The 22,848-nt window shown below is 36.4% G+C and overlaps 1 protein-coding gene across 1 annotated transcript in view; it reads left to right on the top strand.

Annotated features, from left to right (window-relative positions):
• Positions 1–36: 36 nt before the first annotated feature.
• The window catches only part of LOC128643551 (melanocyte-stimulating hormone receptor-like), a 67,520-nt gene continuing 44,708 nt past the window's right edge, over positions 37–22,848 (top strand). Inside the window, exon 1 of the mRNA XM_053696392.1 lies at positions 37–317. The gene's annotated coding sequence lies outside the window, so the exon portion shown is untranslated. The remainder of the gene's footprint in view (positions 318–22,848) is intronic.

The raw sequence follows: 22,848 nt of genomic DNA, 5'->3' as shown, positions 1-22,848 counted from the left end.
AAGCTTATAGTGAAGCTGCTGATAGAGGCTTGAAGATTTGCAATAGGATTAGGAAAAAAAGCTTAAGACGCACAGCAAAGGCAAACCAGCCTGGTATGTCTGAAGCACCCTCTACCAAAAGTCATCTTTGTCACCAAGGAAACAGAACTTTAAAACTGATACAAAATCTGGGAACTTTAAAAGCTGAAAGGGGCTTAAAAAGAACTATAGACACCATACCTCAATTGTAAACGATAACTGTGCATCTACTTTTGTCTGTATTGGAGGTTCATAGAAGAAGGAATCACCGTTGTCTTATACTCTGACCTCAACTCAAGGTAACAAAGCTATTTCAGCTTCAGATGTTACTCTTTCTCATCAGCATATTCCTCTGCAGATATTAGGGTCAGAAAATCTCAACCAATTGTTTCAAATTTATCCAATTTATTTTTTCGTTTCTTTTTTTAATTTTATTGTGGATCTTTTTTTTTTTTTTTTTTATTTAACTGATGACAACACAGAGGACTTGTTCATTGACTAAAAGGGAAATTAAACCCCTTTCCTTTCCTTCATGATTCAGATATAGCATACTTAATTCTCATCAAATCCTTTGTTGAAAAAGCAGCTATGCAGTATTGGGAGCTAGCTAAAAATATCAGGCGAGCCAACAAGAAGAAGCATATGCTGGTATGTGCAACTACCAATCAGCAGCTTTACAAGTACCCAATACATACAGCAGCTAGCTCCCAGTAGTGCACTGGTGCTCCCGAGGCTATCTAGGTATGCTTTTCAACAAAAGATACCAATAGAGCAAAGCAAGTTAGATAATAGAAATAAATTGGAAAGTTGTTTAAAATTCCATTCTCTGTCTAAATCATGAACGTTTAATATTGGCTTTACTGTCCCTTTAGTTCCCCATAATGTGCCATTAAATAATTACATCCTGTTTGCAGTCAATATTTTATTTAAAGATTTTCTACAAATTGCCAGAAGAGAAAAGGAAACTATACGAGTAAAAAAACCTCCTGTTTCATACACTAATTTATTTATTTTTTAAAGGGACACTGAACCCAAATTTTTTCTTTTGTGATTCAGATATAGCATGCAATTTTAGGCAACTTTCTAATTTACTCCTATTGTCAAATTTTCTTCCTTGTCTTGGTATCTTTATTTGAAATGCAAGAATGTAAGTTTAGATGCCGGCCCATTTTTGGTGAATAACCTTGGTTATTCTTGCTGATTGGTGGATAAATTCATCCACCAATAAAACAGTGCTGTCCAGAGTTCTGAAACAAACAAAAAAAAGCTTAGATGCCTTTTTCAAATAAAGATAGCAAGTGAACGAAGAAAAATTGATAATAGAAGTAAATTAGAAAGTTGCTTAAAATTGCATGCTCTATCTGAATCACGAAAGAAAAAAATTTGGGTTCAGTGTCCCTTTAAGTGTATCAAACACAAAATTGCTGAAGTTTAGGAATGTCTTTACTGAATACAAGCAACTTTAGCCTTGAACTGAATTGCTGGATAAAAGATGACCACCACTTATGCTTACCACCGCTAGCTCTCGTTATGTATCCAGAGCCTCATGGCTAATGGTAGCTTCCAAGTAGTGGAATGATGCCATGAATCAAGATCCTGACATTCAAAAGTACCCTGTGCGGTCCAAAAGCTTTTCACTTCGAAAAAAATTGGGTTCCGTGTCCCTTTAATTAAAAAACTCACTGCATTATAAAAATAATACAAAATAAATTTGCATTGTTATACAGACCAGGCACATCTCTTGAAATGCGGCCAATTAGTGAAAAAAGTACAATTTTCAGATGGAAATTACAGGGAAATCAGACAAAACAATGTAAGTGCATTGCAATTTTTTTTTTTATCTTAACGGGGGATTTCACTTTGAGTTTAAAATATAATCAAGTAAAAACAGCAGCATAAATGGAAATCTAGGATGAAAATAGCAGCTACACAACTCCAGAAACACAATAAATATGGAGATAATGATGATATTATAAGGGTAAATGAAGGTATTTTATTACAAGGCCATGGCAAGTGAAAGGAAGTTATGAGCTTACTAAACATTAAGCCACTAGTACACAAAAATTGTTAAAAAGTACCAATGGTTCTCAAATTTTCCAATATCACTTAAGCTATATAAATTATCTACATATCAATAAAAAAAATCCCATATGATGGTCTTACCTGTTAATTGTTAGTATAACAAAGCATAATAAATGTCCCTAACAGGGTTGGCCTGGGGCAGGGTCACAATTGCCCCAAGGTCCCTCTTGGTGATAGAATCACAGCCAGTCCAGAAGGTGCAGTGCCCAGCAGTTTATTTATTTTTTCTGGTTATCCATTTAAATGTGTAGGTCTATAGGTCTGTTTACAACATGTCTATATAAACATTCATACATACAGTATATATTGGTGTGTAGTGTTTGTTATGTAGCTGTACTTCGCACCTTAGCTGTGGGCTGCCCTACATGCACGTCATAGAAGGGACCACATGATAACCAAGGATCCACTACCATTTTTTATTTTGTGATGTCAAATATAGCATTTTAAAACATGTTTTCATCTACTTGACTGCAAAGGGCTTCAATTAACTTATATATATATATGTGTGTGTGTGTGTGTACATATGTATTTATGTGTTTATATGTGTATATATGTCTGTAAATACATATAAACGTATATATATACAGTATATATATATATGTGTGTGTACATATGTATTTATGTGTTTATATGTGTATATATGTCTGTAAATACATATAAACGTATATATATACAGTATATATATATATATGTGTGTGTGTGTGTGTGTGTACATATGTATTTATGTGTTTATATGTGTATATATGTCTGTAAATACATATAAACGTATATATATACAGTATATATATATATGTGTGTGGTGTGTGTGTACATATGTATTTATGTGTTTATATGTGTATATATGTCTGTAAATACATATAAACGTATATATATACAGTATATATATATATGTGTGTGTGTGTGTGTGTACATATGTATTTATGTGTTTATATGTGTATATATGTCTGTAAATACATATAAACGTATATATATACAGTATATATATATATGTGTGTGTGTGTGTACATATGTATTTATGTGTTTATATGTGTATATATGTCTGTAAATACATATAAACGTATATATATACAGTATATATATATATATATATATGTGTGTGTGTGTGTGTACATATGTATTTATGTGTTTATATGTGTATATATGTCTGTAAATACATATATACGTATATATATATATATATATATACAGTATATATATATATATATACACACTATATACATATTTAGACTTGCATACGTAGGTATCTTTATGTGAAAGCCCTTTGCAGTCCTTTTTTTTAACACTTGAGACCTCATATCTTTGAGCCCTTATAACTTTTTAATGCAATATTTTTTTTAAATCATTTTTAACAGATAGTGTAACTGCACCAGAGCTCTGAGGTTGCTGTAATCATCAATTTGTTTAAAAGTAACAATTTTATTTTAAAACTAGATTTTCCTTTTAATTTCATAAACGTATATCTTACTTATTTTACTTCAGCACACTTTTATGTAGAGCAGTTAAAGGGACACTGAACCCAAATTTTTTATTTTGTGATTCAGATAGAGCATGCAATTTTAAGCAACTTTCTAATTTACTCCTATTAGCAATTTTTCTTTGTTCTCTAGCTATCTTTATTTGAAAAAGAAGGCATCTAAGCTTTTTTTTTTGCTTCAGTACTCTGGACAGCAATTTTTTATTCGTGGATGAATTTATCCACCAATCAGCAAGAACAAGCCAGGTTGTTCACCAAAAATGGGCCGGCATCTAAACTTAGATTCTTGCATTTCAAATAAAGATACCAAGAGAATGAAGAAAATTTGACAATAGGAGTAAATTAGAAAGTTGCTTAAAATGTCATGCTCTATCTGAATCACGAAAGAAATGTATTGGGTTCAGTGTCCCTTTAAACTTGTTGTTTTTGCCACTCAGTTTGTATCATGGAACACAGTGGCAACATTTTAAGCCATCAACATTTCCATGTGAAAACATTCATATGACAGCTCAGGTGACTTTTTTGCTTTTTCAATAATTCTAATCCATTAGAAAAGCTGCTGTTTTTAATTAGTAAACTTGCTAGTGTTATATATACAGTACCTAGGAAGGCTATGAAGCATGCAAGTGCCTTGAACACTATACGGCAAGCAGTGCTTGTAGCAATGTATAATAAACATTGTTGGCATTTAGTGCTCAAAACACTTGTACCATGCTCTTCAGCCTATCTAGGTATGCTCTTCAAGGTAATTAAATTTATAATAGAAGACACATTTTTTAAAATTAAAAAACTTGAACCATGAAAGTTTAATTTTGACTTTAAACTTCCCTTAAAAGGATTTTTCACAGCCATTTTGACAGACCCGTAAAGAAGCAAAAAATACATGGGTGTCTGGAATTCTACTCCTTAAACTTTAAGGAGTCAGGAATTCCAGACACCCGTGTATTTTTAGTGTCCCTTTAAGGCTTAAAAGGACACTAAACCCACATTTTTTTTTCTTTCATGATTCAGATAGAGCATGCAATTTTAAGCAACTTTCTAATTTACTCCTATTATCAAATTTTCTTTGTTTCTCTTACTATCTTTATTTGAAAAGCAAAAAATGTAAGCTTAGGAGCCAGCCCATTTTTGGTTGCACTTGCTGATTGGTGGCTTAAATGTAGGGCTGGCTCCTTAGCTAAGATTTCCTGCTTTTTTTCAAATAAAAAGAACGAAGAAAAATTAAAAATTAATAATAGGAGTACATTAGAAAGTTTGCTTAAAATTGCAAGCTCTATCTGAATCATGAAAAAAAAATCTTAGTTTAATATCCCTTTAACTTCTTTTACCTAAACATAAGCAGATACTTGAGTAACTCTTGATTCAAATAAGCCTCCATTTTCAAAATGACATTCCAACTGTGTAACACAAGTAGCTCTTTGTGAGAGATGTATTAAAGTCTATATTATATTTTAAATAGTCTTGATTATTAATATGTAAATGTAACTTAAAAAGACAACAACTTTTTAACATATATACAGCTTGATTCAGGCCTAAATGGGTTTGAAATTAAAGGAACAGTGTACATTAAATGTTCTTCCTTAACAAACAGCTGTTTTTGCCTTCATGTTGTCATCTGAAATAGAGTTGAGTAAAGCCCATTTAAAGGAGAGTTCCTGCAGATGCATTAAATACAATGAACGCTCATCAGCTGCTGGTCTGGAGTACAATTTAGCATGTTTCCCTTTAATGCGCTCAAATGTGAAAAGTCCAAAATCCTTTTGAAAAATTGTTTTCAGATGGACTAGAACATTGTTTCTCAACTGCAGTCCTCAAGTACCCCCCAACAGGCCAGGTTCTTCATTATAGCTGAGCCACTGGTTTTGCTATAATGAAAACCTATCCTGTTGGGGTATTGAGGATTTCAGATGAGAAATCTGGATTAGAATACCCAAATTGGCCTCATGCAAAGTATTGGGGTGTTAATGCTCCACAGAGTTGCTTTAAAGGCTGATGATAAATGTGTGCTCATAGTTTTTTTTTTTTTTTTTTTAAATGGATTGTTATGCAACAAATTTGAAAATTCCTCAAAACAATTTACCGGACACATTATACTGCTAACTTCTTCAGGGAGTAAGAAATATGGTTGTAGAGCAGTAATGGCAAACCTATCGTATGGAAGAACAATGAGGAATTAAAAAATACAAGCACATTGCCCTGGTTTTTACCATATTGTCTGCCACTATCACTATTATAGCAATGTTAAATGCTTGCAGACCAATTTCATTTTTTTACTGCATCCTCTTAGGTTGTGTCTTGGAAACTACAAGTCCCAGCATGCTATAGTCGAAGGGTGGATCACTGCACATGCATCAGATATTATTTGTGCAGCAGGGTATACTGTAATTGGTGGTTCTAGGGGGTTCTAAGGATACTGTGCGCCTCAAAACCTTCCTTTTTTACATGTCTTGTTCTCTATGCAGAAGAAGGAGAGAGGTGAAGGAAGGAGAAGGGAATTTAAAGAAAAATATAAAGTTAGGGAGCAGAACATAACATTTCATGCTTAGCAATGCATTACAGGAGTTAGCTGAAAACATCAGGTGAGCCAATGGTAAGAGGCATATAACAGGTATGTGCAGTCTCCCAGTAGTGCTTTACGGAAGTAAATCAGAAATGTGTTTAAATTACATGTTCTATCTGAATTCATGAAAGAAACATTTTGGATTTCATATCCCTTTAACGCTTTACATCAGCAGTCATTAAAAAGTCCTCTTATTGGGCTTGTTTATAGCGCAGGTCTTGCGGTTGTCCACAAGATCGCGCTATATCTGCATGCCTCTGGAAGTGAAGCCTGCAGTACTAGCACAGTTTTGCCGCTTTTGCATAACTGCGCTAGGAAACCGCTTAACAACCATGCGACACACAGGGTATGTCAGTTGTTAAGGGGTGTTAAATGTGATTTCTTGTCACAGACAATTTCCTTGGATTAAATAGAGATTACACTAGCTCTGTAAATGGACCACAAATATACTAATCTAAAATAGTGATATCACCACATAAGCACCTTTTTCTGGAATGTAAAGTGACCCAATTTGTCTAACCTCGCCTCATAGTTTAAATCCTCCATTTGCCTCATTTGCTTTGTGGCCATTTTCTGAACTGTTTCTTGCAAATGAAACAAGTATGTGCTTTATTTAAAGCCCTGTTTTCACAATGTAATTACATCTTTAATAATATTTACTTTTCACTTAGACTACCTGTAGCAGAACCTTCACAATAGACTGGGGTCTACCAGCATATCTATTGGCCCATATTTATCAAGGTCTGTCGGACTTGATCCGACAGTGCGAATTCAGGTCCGACAGACCTCGCTGAATACGGCGAGCAATACGCTCGCCGTATTCAGCATTGCACCAGCAGCTCACAAGAGCTGCTGGTGCAACGCCGCCCCTGCAGACTCGCGGCCAATAGGCAGCCAGCAGGGGGGGTGTCAATCAACCCGATCGTACTCAATCGGGTTGATTTTCCGGCAATGTCTGTCCGCCTGCTCAGAGAAGGCGGACAGGTTATGGAGCAGTGGTCTTTGTGACATTTACATAACATTTACAGTGGTTTTTGTGACATTTACATAAAGTAGATCAATTCCACTTAAAATGACAAGAACTTCTATATTATACTTTAATAGTTCCGACAGGGATGCAATTTAAAAAAAAAAAAGCTAATTTACTTATTTTTAAATGTGCTTAGTTCTTTTTGTATTCTTTGCTAAAGACCATACCTAGGTAGGCAGAGTAGTCTGTACATTTCTTGAGTACTATATGGTGGCAGTGTTTGCAGTGCTGTGTAACCCAAAGCTGTTGGGATACACTGCTTCCTAAAAGTTCTCAAAGTACACGTGCATGCTCCTTAGCTTTTAGGTATGGTCCTCAAAGGATATGAAGAGATCAAAATAAATTTGATAATGAATGTAAATTGGAAATAATTGGTTTTAATCTAACATTGTTTTTCATGTCTCTTTAATAGAATAGTATACTATTGAGCACAGAAAGGTATTTTGAACTAATCTAAATTACAATACCCTCTATATTTTACTGTTACCATATTAATTATATTATTTATGGTTAACATAGAGAGATTATATTTTACTTTTTCCTTAAATGTGATGGCGCTATTTTAAAGTGATGGCAAACTTGACATGTTTTAAAATCAGGTCCGAAATCTAAGCAATATTTCACAGGGACTTTAATTGATCACTTCTAATGAAGATGCCCAGTAATTAACTTTTTAATCTAGCCATGCCTCTGGCCGCCCACTTCAAAACTCATATTTTTTTGCGAGCAAACAGTTTGAACTGTTCTCCAATCAGACCCCTAGCCAATATGGCTCTTTTTTTGTAGCTAGTGCAGTGATTGGAGTAACAGTTCAAAATACTTTTGAAAGTGGCGGCTGGAGCATGAGTTATTTGACTGACACGGCTACATTAAAAGTAAGCTTGCAGTGATGAATTATAATTCCCTCTAAAATATCGCTTAGATCTGGACCTGAACATGTAAAGTTTACCATCACTTTAAAACGCTTTAAACGAGTCAATGTAAATTCCTTTTGAATATACAATCATTTTTTAATTTAAATTAATTCTACAATTTTTTCTTACCAATGCAGAAAGATGCACTGGTTTGAAAGTCAATCAGAGCATTCTAGTAGGATGGATTTAAAATAGCATTCCTGTTTGCGAACAAACCTCATATTTAAAATTCCAACAGCAGGGTATTTTTATGTTGCCCATCGCAAATCATCATTTTCTAAAAATTTCAAAATCACATTTTATGATTCCACATTAGCATCAGTTCACCTTCTCAAAATACCAACATTTAGAAATGTATATCTTTATTGTTTAATAACAATTAATAATTTGAAAATAGAAAGATACCATTAATTATTTTTGTCACCTTGTACAATCTTACAATCTATGCTCTATTACTTAGAAATTTAAAATTACACAATATTCTGATTTCCATAAGGTGTGATAAGTACAGTTTCTCAACATTTTCAGCATAACCATGACATCAATATAGAAAGGTGATACAGAGTAAATATCAGATAAACATTGCATAGCTCAATGTACAAGTACATTAATTAGATGGAAAAACTAGCATATTAGAAATCAATTTTAGTGAATAATACTCCAAGATATGGAGAAAGCATATAATTAACCCAGTACAGATCAGTGCATCTATCATGACCTATATATCAAATTATAGTAAAAAAAAAAAGGAAATCCTCCACTCTCTCCTGCTTTTCTCACCTTATCCCCAACCATTTACCATCTTGTTTGATATTCTTCATTTGATCCCAGTCATTCCGTATATGTTCAAAGAAAGTTAAGGAGTTTTAAGACTATGGCGTCAATTTATGAAAGTGCGAGCGGACATGTTACAATGTAGCATATCATGTCCGCCGCACATCGATAAATGCCAATAGCATGTCTGCCGCACATTGATAAATGCCAACGCTGTCGGCATTTATCATTACACAAGTAGTTCTTGTGAGCTGCTTGTGCAATGCTGCCCCCTGCAGATTCGCGGCCAACAGGCTGCTAGCAGGGGGTGTCAATCAACCCCGATCGTATAGGATTGGCAGATTGAAGACCGCAGCCTCAGAGGCAGTGGGACAAGTTATGGAGCAGGGGTCTTTAGACCCGCTGCTTCATAACTACTGTTTCCAGCGAGCCTGAAGGCTCGCACAGAAACAGGGGCATCAAGTTCTATTCGGAACTTGATAATTCGGGCCCGCTTAGAATGAATAATTTTCCCTGGTATGTATATAATTTATAATATCCACTGCCTGTTCCAACCCAGGAGGATTAACTTGTTTCCATGAAACCGGATATTACCAGATTAACTGCAGTAGAAGTAGATACAGTAGATACCTTGTAGTATCCCCAACTTAGGAACCTCAAAATGAAGATGCTTTTGCTGCCTATGTTATGTTTGATTTTGGCAAGTAACTGGAAAATCTTCTGCCAAAATGGTATCAGATATGGACAGGTCCATCAGGCATAAAGAAGAATGCCTTTCTGACCACACATACGCCAGTAGGCCAGATAGAAGCTACTAGAAATTTTATGAAGTTCTGTTGGTATTAGGTGCCACTGTGTCAATAATGTGTAATAAGATCATACAATGTGGTGCAGTGGATAGCCTTATAACTCTCTGCCATCTGCATAAGGAGATCCAGCTGTAGGAGCCGCTTTCAAGCTAAAATAGGGCTAGACTTTCCAGGTGGTCAAGCTTCCCCCTATAATTGTGTAGTGAACTGATTATGGCTGATGCAACTTACACCTTCCTTCCATTTGTTTCTCCCATGGCATGGCTGAGAAGAGTTAAAAAAACAATATATGAGATAGGCCACTCCAAAGAGGTCCTCTAACCTTTGCTGATCCCTATAAAGGTTACAATCCTCAGGGGGGTGGGGGGTAGCAGAGTCTGGCAGTGCTGGTGAATGGCCACTGGAGTCTAATTCTCTGAGCTAGTGAGAGACTTCTCTTTATCGTCTAAGGAATGGAAGTCACTGTTTTCACTGCTTCAAGATCAGAACTGCTCAAGACCGGGCCCTGATACGGCAAGTTGCAGCCATTTATCTGCAAAACTGTCTCTCCTGATGCTACCTTGGCTGAAAATCGACTGGAACCTCGCTGTTACATATGCCAGACAAACATACTCACCGACTCAGCTAGGATTGAGGTACGATCCTTACTGAAGTTATTAAAAGTAAAGCTAAGGGGAGACATCCTTTTTCTGACATTACCTGCTATACCTAAAAGCAATACACGGACAGTTGAAAAGTGCGCCATAATGGCCTATTAATCCAGGCTGCAGCAACACAAAACGCTCTATAAAAATAGTTATAATGGTCCTTCAGGGATATACCCTTACATACAGGACATATGATTTGCTTAATATATCGCAATAGCCTAACCACATGTGCTCTAATTTAGAAGTCATATGTTTCACTCTAAAGCCATAGTAGACCTATAGCGGTATAGCAGATATAAAATTGCAGAGCACACACCACAAGTTGTGTATGATCCTCACTGACTTTGATATATGCAAAATACTTTATAAAGCGGCCAACTCATATTGACATGCTGCATCTACCCTAGATCTAATCTACTCCTAATCGCTGTTAGATCCTTCTATCAGCTGTAACATGTCCAGAAGGTCTGCTAGGCCTGATAAAACACAGAAAAATCAGCCCTCAAACCTCAAATCTGTGAGTAGCTTCTTTCAAGGCTCAGCTTCCTCTTCTCTGAATTTGTCAGATCATACACAAGACTCCAAAAGCGCTACAGAATACGCACTATTAACAGTCAACATGTCTGAAGGTTATGTCAAAGAGCTCAAAGATAATATTGCTAACCTTCCCACTAAAGCGGACTTTGATGCCCCTTAAGTCTTTAATCACATCAGCGTTGATTAACATGAAAAAGGATATAAAAGATCTGGGAAACCGTATGGAATATGTTGAGGAATCGCATGACTCTCTTAATTCACTGTATGATAATCTGCCTACACACGCCAATGTTACTAGCTCACAAATTGAAACATTACAAAACAAAGTGGAGGATTTAGATAACAGGGGGAGACGTAATAACTTGCGAATCAGAGGCATTCCGGAGATTGTTACGTTCAATGATTTTAAACCAATATCTACAAGGCCTCTTCAAGTCTTTTACCTTCACTCAAGACCCTCCACGGTACCAGCTATGGAACTTGGACAGAGCTCATAGAGCACTTAGACCCTCTACCTTCCCCAAACTCTCCACCCAGAGACATTATACTGAAGAGTGGATCTGGCAGCAAGCTAGGAAATCCCCTAACCATTTCTTATCTAGACCACCGGTCTTCAAGTATTTCTTAAGTCCTGTCACAGTACAAAAAAGCAAAGATGTCCACTTCATTACTAAAGTGCTTCAGGAATGGTCTATAAAGTATAGATGGGGCTTCCCTTTTAGTTTGCACATCCATGCCACGAAGGACACGTCCTATACCCTACAAATCTTCAGAAGATCTGGAGATAATCTCAAACTCCCTCCAAAAAGCCCTTTCACTTTCCACAATCCCTCAAAATCTCAGATGTCTCACTAGGGGTTCTTCTTCAGAGAACTCTCTTTTATGTAAGACCAGAAGTTCAGGATGGACGAAAGTTACCCTACAAGAAAAGCAAAGCTAAGCCTATTCCTACAAATGAAAGAGAAGACACTGACTCTGCAACTTGACAGCCTAGCTACCTATCTGATTGGGTGACGATCTTTCCAATCTATCATATTTATAAAGTCTGGTTATAGCTATCAACATCACGGCTAAGGTTCCTTATATACTTTATTCTTAGTTCTGGACTATGCTATGCAAACCGTTAACTCACTCGTCTTGAGTGTATCTTTACTATACTGTATGCGAGATCTATCTGTTTTACATTTCAAGTTATCGTAACTGTACCACTACTTATAAATTATAACTGTTATCATGTTATAGTTTCTGTGTTCATCGACTATGGGCCCCCCCCCCCCCCCCCACCACCCCCCCCCCCCCCCCCCCCCCCCCCACCCGTGACACGTTAAAGTCGACTGGTAAACTAAGACCCAGTCAAAACATGCGATTGTATAGAAAAAAATAAAGTGACTTACATTCATGAAACCGCCGCAATCTGTGGGTATTTGTAAATATTTCATATTTAAATGCCCTCATATACACCTTCGTTCCCCCACCCAAAAAAACCGCCGCCATTGATTTTTTGATGTCACGTTTTTTTTCATACCAATAGAAATCCCAGGCCAGTCGGCGACACATATTTAAGCAAACACGCCCTAGATTATGTAAGCGCATGCGCAATTTTTAATTCATTCTATTTGTAATACTATTTGTATACAGTACTATGTATTGCATAAGGAATGACTCGCATGCGCAGAGTGAACAGTGAAGTCCAAGATGCCCAAATAATGACATAGAGAGTGGGTGGTTCCGCTCTCTACATTGGTAATGGAACAGATCAGGAAGTAATGCCGGGGGTGGAGGTAAGGAGCGATAACGCTCAGTAAGTCCCATCTAAATTTAATATCAATCGTTTGAGATTTTTTTTAAATAAAGATAGCGATTTAGGTTGTACAGACTGGAGGAGTGATACTTTACTTTTAAAATGCAACTAAATTTACCATCACTTTAATTGCTCATCATCAATGACTGACTTTCTCCTGCTTAAAATATATCTGAAGTCTGCACTGAGCATTTCCCCCCTACTGTCCATGAAGTATGACTTATTTAATGTTCACTGTTATCATTGTTATTGTTATTTACTTTTTATTTTTTTCTTTATTTGATCTCTTGTCCTTGTCTTATTAACCAAGTCCTCCTCATGTTCTGCAGTCTTTTCACAAAGGTTTACGGCCCCTCACTCTCTCCGTACCATTATAACACTAATAGGCGATACTCCTATCTCACCTCACCCAAATGACGCCACACTAATAAATACCTACATTTTATTACAGCTAATTCTAAAGGTCTGAATTGCCCACATAAGCGAAAATGTGTTAGTACGTGACATTATCTGCCGTAAGGGCGATATTGTTTTCCTACAGGAAACACATTTTGTATACTGTAAAGAACCTAAAACTTTTCTCCCACAAATTTGGCGATGCGTACTATGCATCAAACTCCTGCAAAAATTACACGGGCATCCCTTTCACCCTTATAAAAAAATATAGTGATAAATCAGGGCGCTATCTCAATTTAGTAGGTAAAACTTGTCTAATTACTATAGTCACCCTGATTAATGTTTATGCCCCCTAACTTGAAGCAGGACCACGTTCTTCAGACATCTCACCAAATGTAACACTAGAAGTAGCTAAAAGAGCTATCGTTATGGGCGGAGACTTCAACCTCACCTTCGAACCCAAATTTAGTCAACTCTAACAATTTGTCCTCTGTTCCACATAGTCATTATCTCAGTAAAACCCAAAATTTTAAAGACCCTCACTCCTTCATGATACTTGGAGAGATATTACCATCAGGATTCAAGAGAATATACCTTCTTCTCTCATTCCCCACGCCCGAACTCCAGAATTGATCTATTTTATGATGTATGTCCCTAATCTTGCTAGAGGACACAGATAACAATAAGCCCTCTCTAAAACATGGTCTGACCATTCCATAGTCAGCCTGCTCCTTACGATTGGCCCCATATTTCCCCACACCACTATGTGTGGAAAATGGACGACACCCTATTATCCTGACCCCGGTTCTATTCTATCCGTGTTGAGAAAGCACTTCAAGAATACTTCCTCTTTAATAATAACCCTGACACAGACCATTTAGAATAACTTGGGAAGCCCATACATCGGTTATCAGAGGGGAAATGATTAGTATTAAAACACATCACAACATAGAATCCAGGAACATAATGGGATGACACCAATTAACAAAGTCAATAATTTAGAAGCACAACGTCAAAATAGAATCCGACAGAACTAACTATTTCTCAAGCTATCGCAGATGGCAAAACACAGTATTAATGAAATGCTCTATAAAGATTGTAAGAAATATGCCCCTTTGGCTGCAACAACTTTATTTTGAGAGTGAAAATTAAAACGGAAAGTAAATAAAAAATCTTGTTCTCGCCCTTAAAACAAACACAAAGGTAAAGAACTGCATACATCCCCAGCAAATAGCAAATGCTTTTAGGGAATATTATGAAAAACTATATAACTTGGCGCACACACACTAGGCTGGAGGCAGGGACTAAATCTATTTTAATAAAAAAATCTACCTAGACAACATCTCCTTACCCAATCTTAACTCAACAAGACTCTATGAATGAACCCCTTTTCACAGACTGGGATTCTTGAAGTTATCAAAAACCTCCCAATAACAAAGCCCCTGGACCAGACGGCTATACCAATAAATACTACAAGACATATAAAAAGCCCCCCAATAAACTAGTCCCACACTTGTTAAAGATATCCAATACTGAACCATTTCCACCCTTCAGCCTTAGAAGCTCATATAGCAGTCATCCTAAACCTGGTTAGCCCCCAGATTGCATGAAAAAATTTAGACCAATTTCACTCCTTAATTCGGATGTTAAAATATACACGGAAATTCTTGCGATCTTGCAAACAGACTGTCCTTAGTTCTACCATCTCTTATATGCAACAATCAGGTCGGTTTCATTCAGTCCAGAGAGACACGCCGACAATACTGTCAGGACTTCTCATATCCTAAACTACATTCATCAACAACAACATTCCCTCAGTGGTGGTGTCAACTGATGCAGAAAAAGATTTTGACTGCATCTGTTGGCACTTCCTGAGATCCACTTTAGAGGGGTTTTGGATAGGAAAACATTTAATTTCCAAAATTATGGTCCCAATATAGCGCCCCATTTGCTAAAATTAGAATTAATGGCTTAATGTCAGATTCGTTTCAAATATCCAATGGCACCAGAACCAGTCAGGAATGTCCCATGTTCCCACTTCGCATGCATAATTGAAACTTTAGCTATCACTATAAGATCTAACAATGATATATCAGGAATCCAAATACACAATTCTACGCATAAACTACTACTATATGCAGATAATGTTTTATTCTTTATCTTCTGACCCTCTCTTCTCAATACCCCATTTACTCGCAGAGTTTGATGCATTCCATCATGCCTTGAATTTCCTCAATAACAAATCTAAATCGGAAAATGCTTACCGTAACATTGTGATGCTCATCATCTTTCCCTCTGACAGAGAGGTGCCCTTTTTGTATTCAAGCTAAAATCTAAAATATTTAGGAGTCTTTATAGCCCCCCTCCACACAGGAGATGTTTAGATCTAATTATGTAACCTTGCAAAGAACCATTATAGCAGATTTTTCCTCTTGGAGATCTAGGAACATTTCCTGCGTCAGTAGAATCAATACTATCAAGATGAACATCCTCCCTAGAGTATTATATCTGCTGCAAACCCTCCCCCATTCCCTTACCTAAGGGTTTTTATCTTCACTACAAAATAAGATCATTGATTTTATCTGGGATAAAAAAAAAGCGAGAATAACAAGACCTTAATGTGCTTACCTGTTTTCTGAGGGGCGGGTTGGGAGTCCCTAACCTAATTAAAGTATAGACAAGCAATCTTCCCTACAGAGGGTGGTGGACTGGTTTAATAATTACCAGCACAAACACATGGGTGTACCTAGAACAAGATTTAACAGGAAAATCCCACCTAGGTACAATATGCTGGCAAACAAAACCAACCTGGCCACAGATATTAAACAGAACAATATTTTAATGGAAACCATATCTGTGTGGAATAAGATTATGATAGAATACCAGGGTCTCACTTCACAATTTTCCCTGCTCACACCTCTCACAGAAAACGCGAGAACTTACCACATCTATATACTACAAAAAAATCAAACACCTTGATATATCCATGAGAACTCTAAAGATATTACATATTGTAAACGTGATAACATTTTTTACCCAAAAAGAACTAATGGGCAAAGGTCTGGTATTTTTTAACAACTAGTTTTTTTATTCATCAATGCAATTCCTTTATTTCCAAACACCCTAACAGACGTAACTTACTCTGATCACTCACCCCTTTGTATCTCTGTGCCACTCTGAATCCCTTAAGAGAAAGACTTTGTCATTAATTTACTGGTTATTGAAAAACCCTCACAAGGTTATACCCCTTATTTTATAGACAGGTGGAACGAGGAACTAGACACTGAACTCTCCTTAATAGATGTTTCAAAAATATTTTCTAGCGCTACTAAAGTATCGGTTTGTAGTAATCTCATAGAACTAAACATTAAAATAATACAGAGATGGTACCTTACTCCCGTCAGGATTAATAAATTTATTCCCCTTCGGCCTCAATAAATGCTGGAGGTGCGGACGAGCGAAAGGATCTATGTTTCACATTTGGTGGGCATGGTCATTATTATCCCCGATCTGGCTCTCTATAATTGACTCAACAAATTCAATGCTTAAAAAACTAAACATGCCTCCAGATCCCTGTGTCTAGTTACTCAACATTGTCCCTAACAAACTTCCATCATGCAAGAAAAAGTTGATTTTCATAGCCAGTAATAGTTTGAAAAAATAGATAGCAAAAACTGGAAATCCCAATTCATCCCGGACCATTGCCATATGGTATTCACAATTTCAATACATCTTAAACCTTGAAGAATATGCATATATGAAAAGTGGGAGAAGAGATACTTTCTTACAAATGAAAAGTCATATTGGAAACTTTCATAAATAATATATAAACAAGAAATATATAAATAGTTATGGGGTAGAAACGGGTCAGTATAGGATTTGACTGGTAACTTGGACTTTTATACAGCTAAATGGAGTTCTTCTCTATATGTACAGAAAATTTTATTTAAATTGATTATTTAGACAAGAATGATCACTTCTGTTATTTTGATATTATGGTTATTAATGCGAATTTAAGACAAAAATTGTATACGTTTCTGTATTTTTTTTAATAAAATAAAGGGAAAAGAGCAAGAAACAAGAAAAGGGAAGCGCTAAAAAGGCAGAAAGAGATCTCCTCCAATCAAACACCTATGTGTATACCAAGAATTGATTCAAGAATGTGTAACGGTGTGTAGGAAACATATGTTTAACCTAGTGGAATATACAAATAAAACGTTTATATGAGAATGAGCTAATGTCATTTATTCAATACAAAAAAATAAGTTAAAAGTAGAACAATAAAATGGATGCCGACATCAGATGCTACAAAATATCAAACACATAGTATAATGAAATAAGAACACACTGTATAAAAAAAACAATGTATCAAAAACACAATTGTATCAAAACAAGTTAATATAAATCACGACCCTAGACTTAGAAAAAGGAGCGTGGTCTATACTTGGAATGTTAAGTGATGGTTGATAAATAGGCTACGTTCCCAATGGAAGTCTCTGTGAGTGAACTATGTCCCTCTGTTATTCACAGACAGAAAAAGTTGTACCTTATTCGCTTGGTGCGACAGGCTAAGTAGCGTAAGATGTGTAGACGGGTAATACGATTGTTCCGGTCAGATGACCTGTGTTGAGCCAATCCAGAGAAGTCTTGTACGGACTTTGAGGATTTTAGGTAACTCCGGCAGAAAGCTGTGGAACTTTGTAGAATGCCTCAACAATAGGCTATGTGGATGTATTCCAATTATTGTCCTGTTCACTGTAGGTAGGTCAGTGATCAGAGGATCCATGCGGTGTATGTGGTGTGGAGTGAATAGGAGCGCTACGACAGGGATTATGCATATATAGTACACTCATAAAAATTCAAAGCGACTCATGCACCTGTACATGCTCTTATCTCCCTATATGCTTACACCAAAGAGTGATAGCAAATCTATGCGTTTCAGCCTAAACAACCTTTATCAAAATCTGATACAATTGTGTTTTTGATACATTGTTTTTCTATACAGCATGTTCTTATTTTATTATACTATATTGTTTGATATTTTGTAGCATCTGATTCCAGCATCCATTTTTTTTTATTGAGGTTATAACTTTGGCATACATACAATACATGCAAGGAAACAGTAAAGCATACAAGATGGTACATAGATAAAATATGTTACACATGTCTGATATAGATGTGATAAAGGTCACCTCTCAGTTGGTATCACTGGAATAAAACATTTAGAACAAAGGTTGTAGGCGACCTAAATTAACGCCAATGAATATGTAAACCTTCTACATAGTCCTCACAGGCCACTCTTGGACCTGACCCTGAGTTATTCATGGGAGCCATAGAAGGTGTCATAATATAAAAAGACCACTTTTGGGACTTTTAATAGTAACCTCATTTTAACAGGGTTATTAAGAACGTAGTATGTGATAAAATAATTGTCATAACAATGAAAACTAAGGTGCTAAAATATAACTGGGATAGTTGGACCTGTGCAGCAATAAATTGAGCCAGAAAAAGTATTCTAATCTTCTGAAGTGTATACTGCTACTACTCATAGGTATTTTACTGTGTTCTGCTAAAATGGGTCAAGAACATAAAGCTTGCTTTTTGTCAGCCTTGTCTCAATGCCTATGCTAGAGAACTATGATAAAATATGATACAGAGTGGAGATACATCAATGTTTAAACGAGGCACAGACTTTTTGTAATGGATGGCTGCACATTCCTATTATACAAAATATAGTTAAAGGGACAGTATACACCAATTTTCATATAAACTGCATGTAATAGACACTACTATAAAGAATAATATGCACAGATACTGATATAAAAATCCAGCTATAAAACTTTTAAAAACTTTACTTAGAAGCTCTCAGTTTAGCTCTGTTGAAAAGGTAGTTGGAAAGCCCACTGCAAGTGGGAAAATAAGACACTCCCCACTCCCCCTTCTTTTGCATATTCTTTTTACACAAACAGGAGCAAGCTGGAGTAGGTATCTAGACGGTATTCTCCTAAAACTTTGGGGCTTGGTTAGGAGTCTGAAAATCAGAGCAATGTTAAAAATAAGCAAAACTACATTTAAAAAAAAACAAACAAACAAAAAAAAACTTTATGGGCTATATAAACAGATAATCTACAAAACATTTATGCAAAGAAAAATTAGTGTATAATGTCCCTTTAAGTCTGGACCTACAAATAAAAATTAGAGGGGTGTGTGTGACAAAAGCCTAGGTACACTGTATGGCCAACCATCTCTCTTATTAGGTGGGCTAAGTGAATGTGAGTATATATTAACTAAAGTTAGATCTATGTTACTCTGATGTATAGGGAGAGCTTGTGGTGCAGCCCTTATATAACAAACAAATATCTTTACCACGGCCCGTTGGCTGAGAGATATTGGCCCTCATAATATAGTGCCCCCAAGATCATTGTTGGGCCATATTAAATATAGTATACTGAATCCTACAATGTTCTGCCAATGTAGATATATAGCAACTGGGTTAGCACAGCAGTAATGAAAGTTGCAGCAGTTTGATCTAGATTAAATGAGTGTGTGACCCATCCTGAATAAGTATTTTGGGGGGTTTCCTATATTATCAGTACTTCCAACATTTTAAGAAAATATAAACTGACTTTAACTGGTGTGAGGAACCATAATCTCCTGCAGCTAAGCTCCCATAGAGCATTCTAAGAATATGTACTTTTCTTAGTGGGAATATCTTAGGTGGTATAGGTAGTGAAATGTATACATTTTGCATGACTCAAGTATATAGCTGCATGAATGGATATTAGAGATGCAACACAGTGGCCTTGCTTCAGTGATGGTATGACAATACCCCCTATAATCTAGATAACTCATGAATGTAATGTGTGAATTAACTTGTTGAAGTTTACATAGCTATATATATAGGACATTGCACAATGGAGTAGATATAGCTTAAAGTACACAATATCACCGGAAGCCTTATATAGTGCAAACAGGATTAAATATATAACTGAGAACCAGTCTACAGAAATTACACCAACAGGGTTAGCTGCAAATAAATTTTAGGGAGTCATAAAGGGGCTATCTCTATTATGACTCGCTGATCAGGAAACATTTAAATATAACAGTCAGACATTTCCCACCCCCTATAATTATTAAGCACAAGTGGTGTGTACAGAAAGGGAAAGCCCTGTCTCTTATAATTATGAGCACATAGATACAGGAGAATTAAGTTGCGAAGTTGTCTCAGATTGGTACATTTCTATCGTCTGGTAAGAGAATCGTGGGCAGGATTGGTTTCTCCAGCAAATAGAGTTGTTCCTCTCCATCTCAGCAAATGGAATCTTAGCAGCGCAGTCTGCTCCAGTCAGGCTAGATAGATTGCTCAGTGTGAACTGCTGTCTGTGCGAGCCGCTAGAGGAAGGGAAAGCCTACAGAGCCGCTATTTCACTTAGTTGAGCAGGTCGCCATGTTGATGTCCTGCGAATCCCGTCCGGTGTCTATAAGAGGGGACTCTGGTGTTGAGAGAATTGATGCTGGTGGTTTTGGCTTCAGATTGCCAAACTTGATCCAGCGATGCGTCAAGCTGCCCAGGTGCTTGCAATTTCTATGACAACCATCTGCTACCTAAAAAGGAATGAAATCCTTGAATTGAAAACTGTTAATCCCCTCTTTCAATTAAGGCTTATTGTGTGCTTATGTGCTGTTTTTTTATGGTATATGGGAGCTACTGGCCCACCATACAGGACATTCATTAGGGACCATTGAAATTTTTATGAAATTCAGCTATTACTGAACAGGGGTATGAGACCCTATATCGAAAACAGGGCACTTTCCTTTTCCAATTTGGTCTCATACCTCTCTTTTCAATTAAGGATACCAAGAGAACAAAGCAAATTATATAAAAGAAGTCAATAGAAAAGTTGTTTAAAATTGCATGATCTATTTGAATCATGAAAATTTAATTTTTACTTTATTGTTCCTTTTAATTAGAGGGAAAGATAATCCCAGAACTATAAATTACATGGTTTCTAATGGGGCAGATAATCACAATTTAGAGCTGCTTCAAGTTATAGTAATTTGTACGGTGATTACCTTACAGGGACCTTCAGCCCATACAAATGGTCTGAGAGGTTGGCTTTTCAAACCCTCTCTCAGCCTCAGACTGAACAGACTCACTGACAAGGAAGTCCCTTCCTTGTTTCCTCTGATGTCATTATGAATAGTGACATAATGGGTAGTTCTGCCCTTATATAATAAGGAAGGACACTGCAGTCCTCTTTCCCGCTGTAGTTTGCGGGGTTCACAAGATCCACATTGGAAGGAAAGTAACCCAGGAATATAACACATTGTCATTCTCTGCACACAGAGCATAATCTTAATAGCTGCACACCACCACTGTTAACTCTAAGCATTACCTACCCCATCCAAAATAAATCTCTTACTGTACAGATGTCCCCCATAGCAATTAAAAGTAATTTAAACGTTGCACTCCACAAATAACAGAAAAAATACAGAGAAAAAGATATTATACAAATAATCCTAACCACACTGTCCTAATGTCCTGTCCCCACTTACCCATTTTCTATCATAGCAATTAGTCCTAACTATCATGTCACTTCATTGCAAGTACCTCTAATGGTAGACTGCACCCCATACTGCTAATAATCGTAACTGTGACCTCCCCACAGAAAGTAATCCTAATAACAGACTTGACCCCTCAAGTCCTACTATATTAACTGTAATTCCCCCTATTGCAAGCCTCCTTATCAACCCTCCCTTAAAGACCCCAGTAAATAAAAAATAAACGTACACAAATCACTACCACGATTGCAATAATCCCTCAACATTTAATCATCCTAGATTAAATGGCATTAACAAATGAGAAAAGTGGGTAGATTCAATATTTACAGCCCATCCATCAACATACCTGACAGGTTAACTGGACTAATCAGTCATCATTGTTATAAGAAACAGAATGAAGGATTGAAAAGAATGGGGCCTGTTACTGCTAGCCGGAAGAGGCTGAAGACCAGATGGATGTCACAAAAGGTAATATTAAGTGGTCTTTTTAAGTAGGAAATTATAGTGGTTAGGTAAGATTGCAAAGGAGGAATTTACCAATCGAAGGCCGCTTGGTGGTTTACCAAAAGGAAGGGTCATGTGGGGGAGGGGCTTTGGTGAGGAGAGTAAATGTTAGCATTGCCTTAGAGATAGGGGTGAGTTTGGGAAACTATGGTTATTATAGAGGCAGTGTGGGTCAACTATTATGCTTTCTTGTCATCAGGGGGAGATCATTGGGTGAGTGGAGGTTAATGGGGGGGATAGTTTGAGTGGAGGGTGTCATCAAGCTAGTGGTGTTTAAGTTGGCTATAACAACATTCAAACAAATTTCCTTAATAAATGTACCAGTATTATAGCTACTGGGGTCAGATACCAACTTTTTTCGTTTTGCAATACTACTTTTTTTTAAACATTGCACTATATAAAAGTGTTTTTAGAATACTTCTTTTTTAACATAGTATTTTTATAGTCCCCTACAAGTTCACACTATACTGAAAGTGTTTAGTTCTAATATTGCGTATGCACTGTACCAAGTGTATTATATTTTAATAACATGTTTGGTACAGTGCGACCGCAATATTAGAAGTAAACGCTTATTTAAATATAACACGATTGGTGTTTGCTGTTTTTTTTATTATTTGCAGTGTGAGTGCGCTATTAACACTTTCAATACAGTGTGAACTATTAGCAGCCATAAAAGTAAAATGTTAAAAAATCTGTATTCTTTTAAAAACATGTTTCTAAAAATGTTTTAAAAAAAAATG

The sequence above is a fragment of the Bombina bombina genome, unplaced genomic scaffold (assembly GCF_027579735.1).
Source record: "Bombina bombina isolate aBomBom1 unplaced genomic scaffold, aBomBom1.pri scaffold_570, whole genome shotgun sequence".
Classification (NCBI taxonomy): domain Eukaryota; kingdom Metazoa; phylum Chordata; class Amphibia; order Anura; family Bombinatoridae; genus Bombina; species Bombina bombina.
Note: the sequence above shows the minus strand (reverse complement) of the source record. Positions and strands in the feature narration are given on the sequence as shown.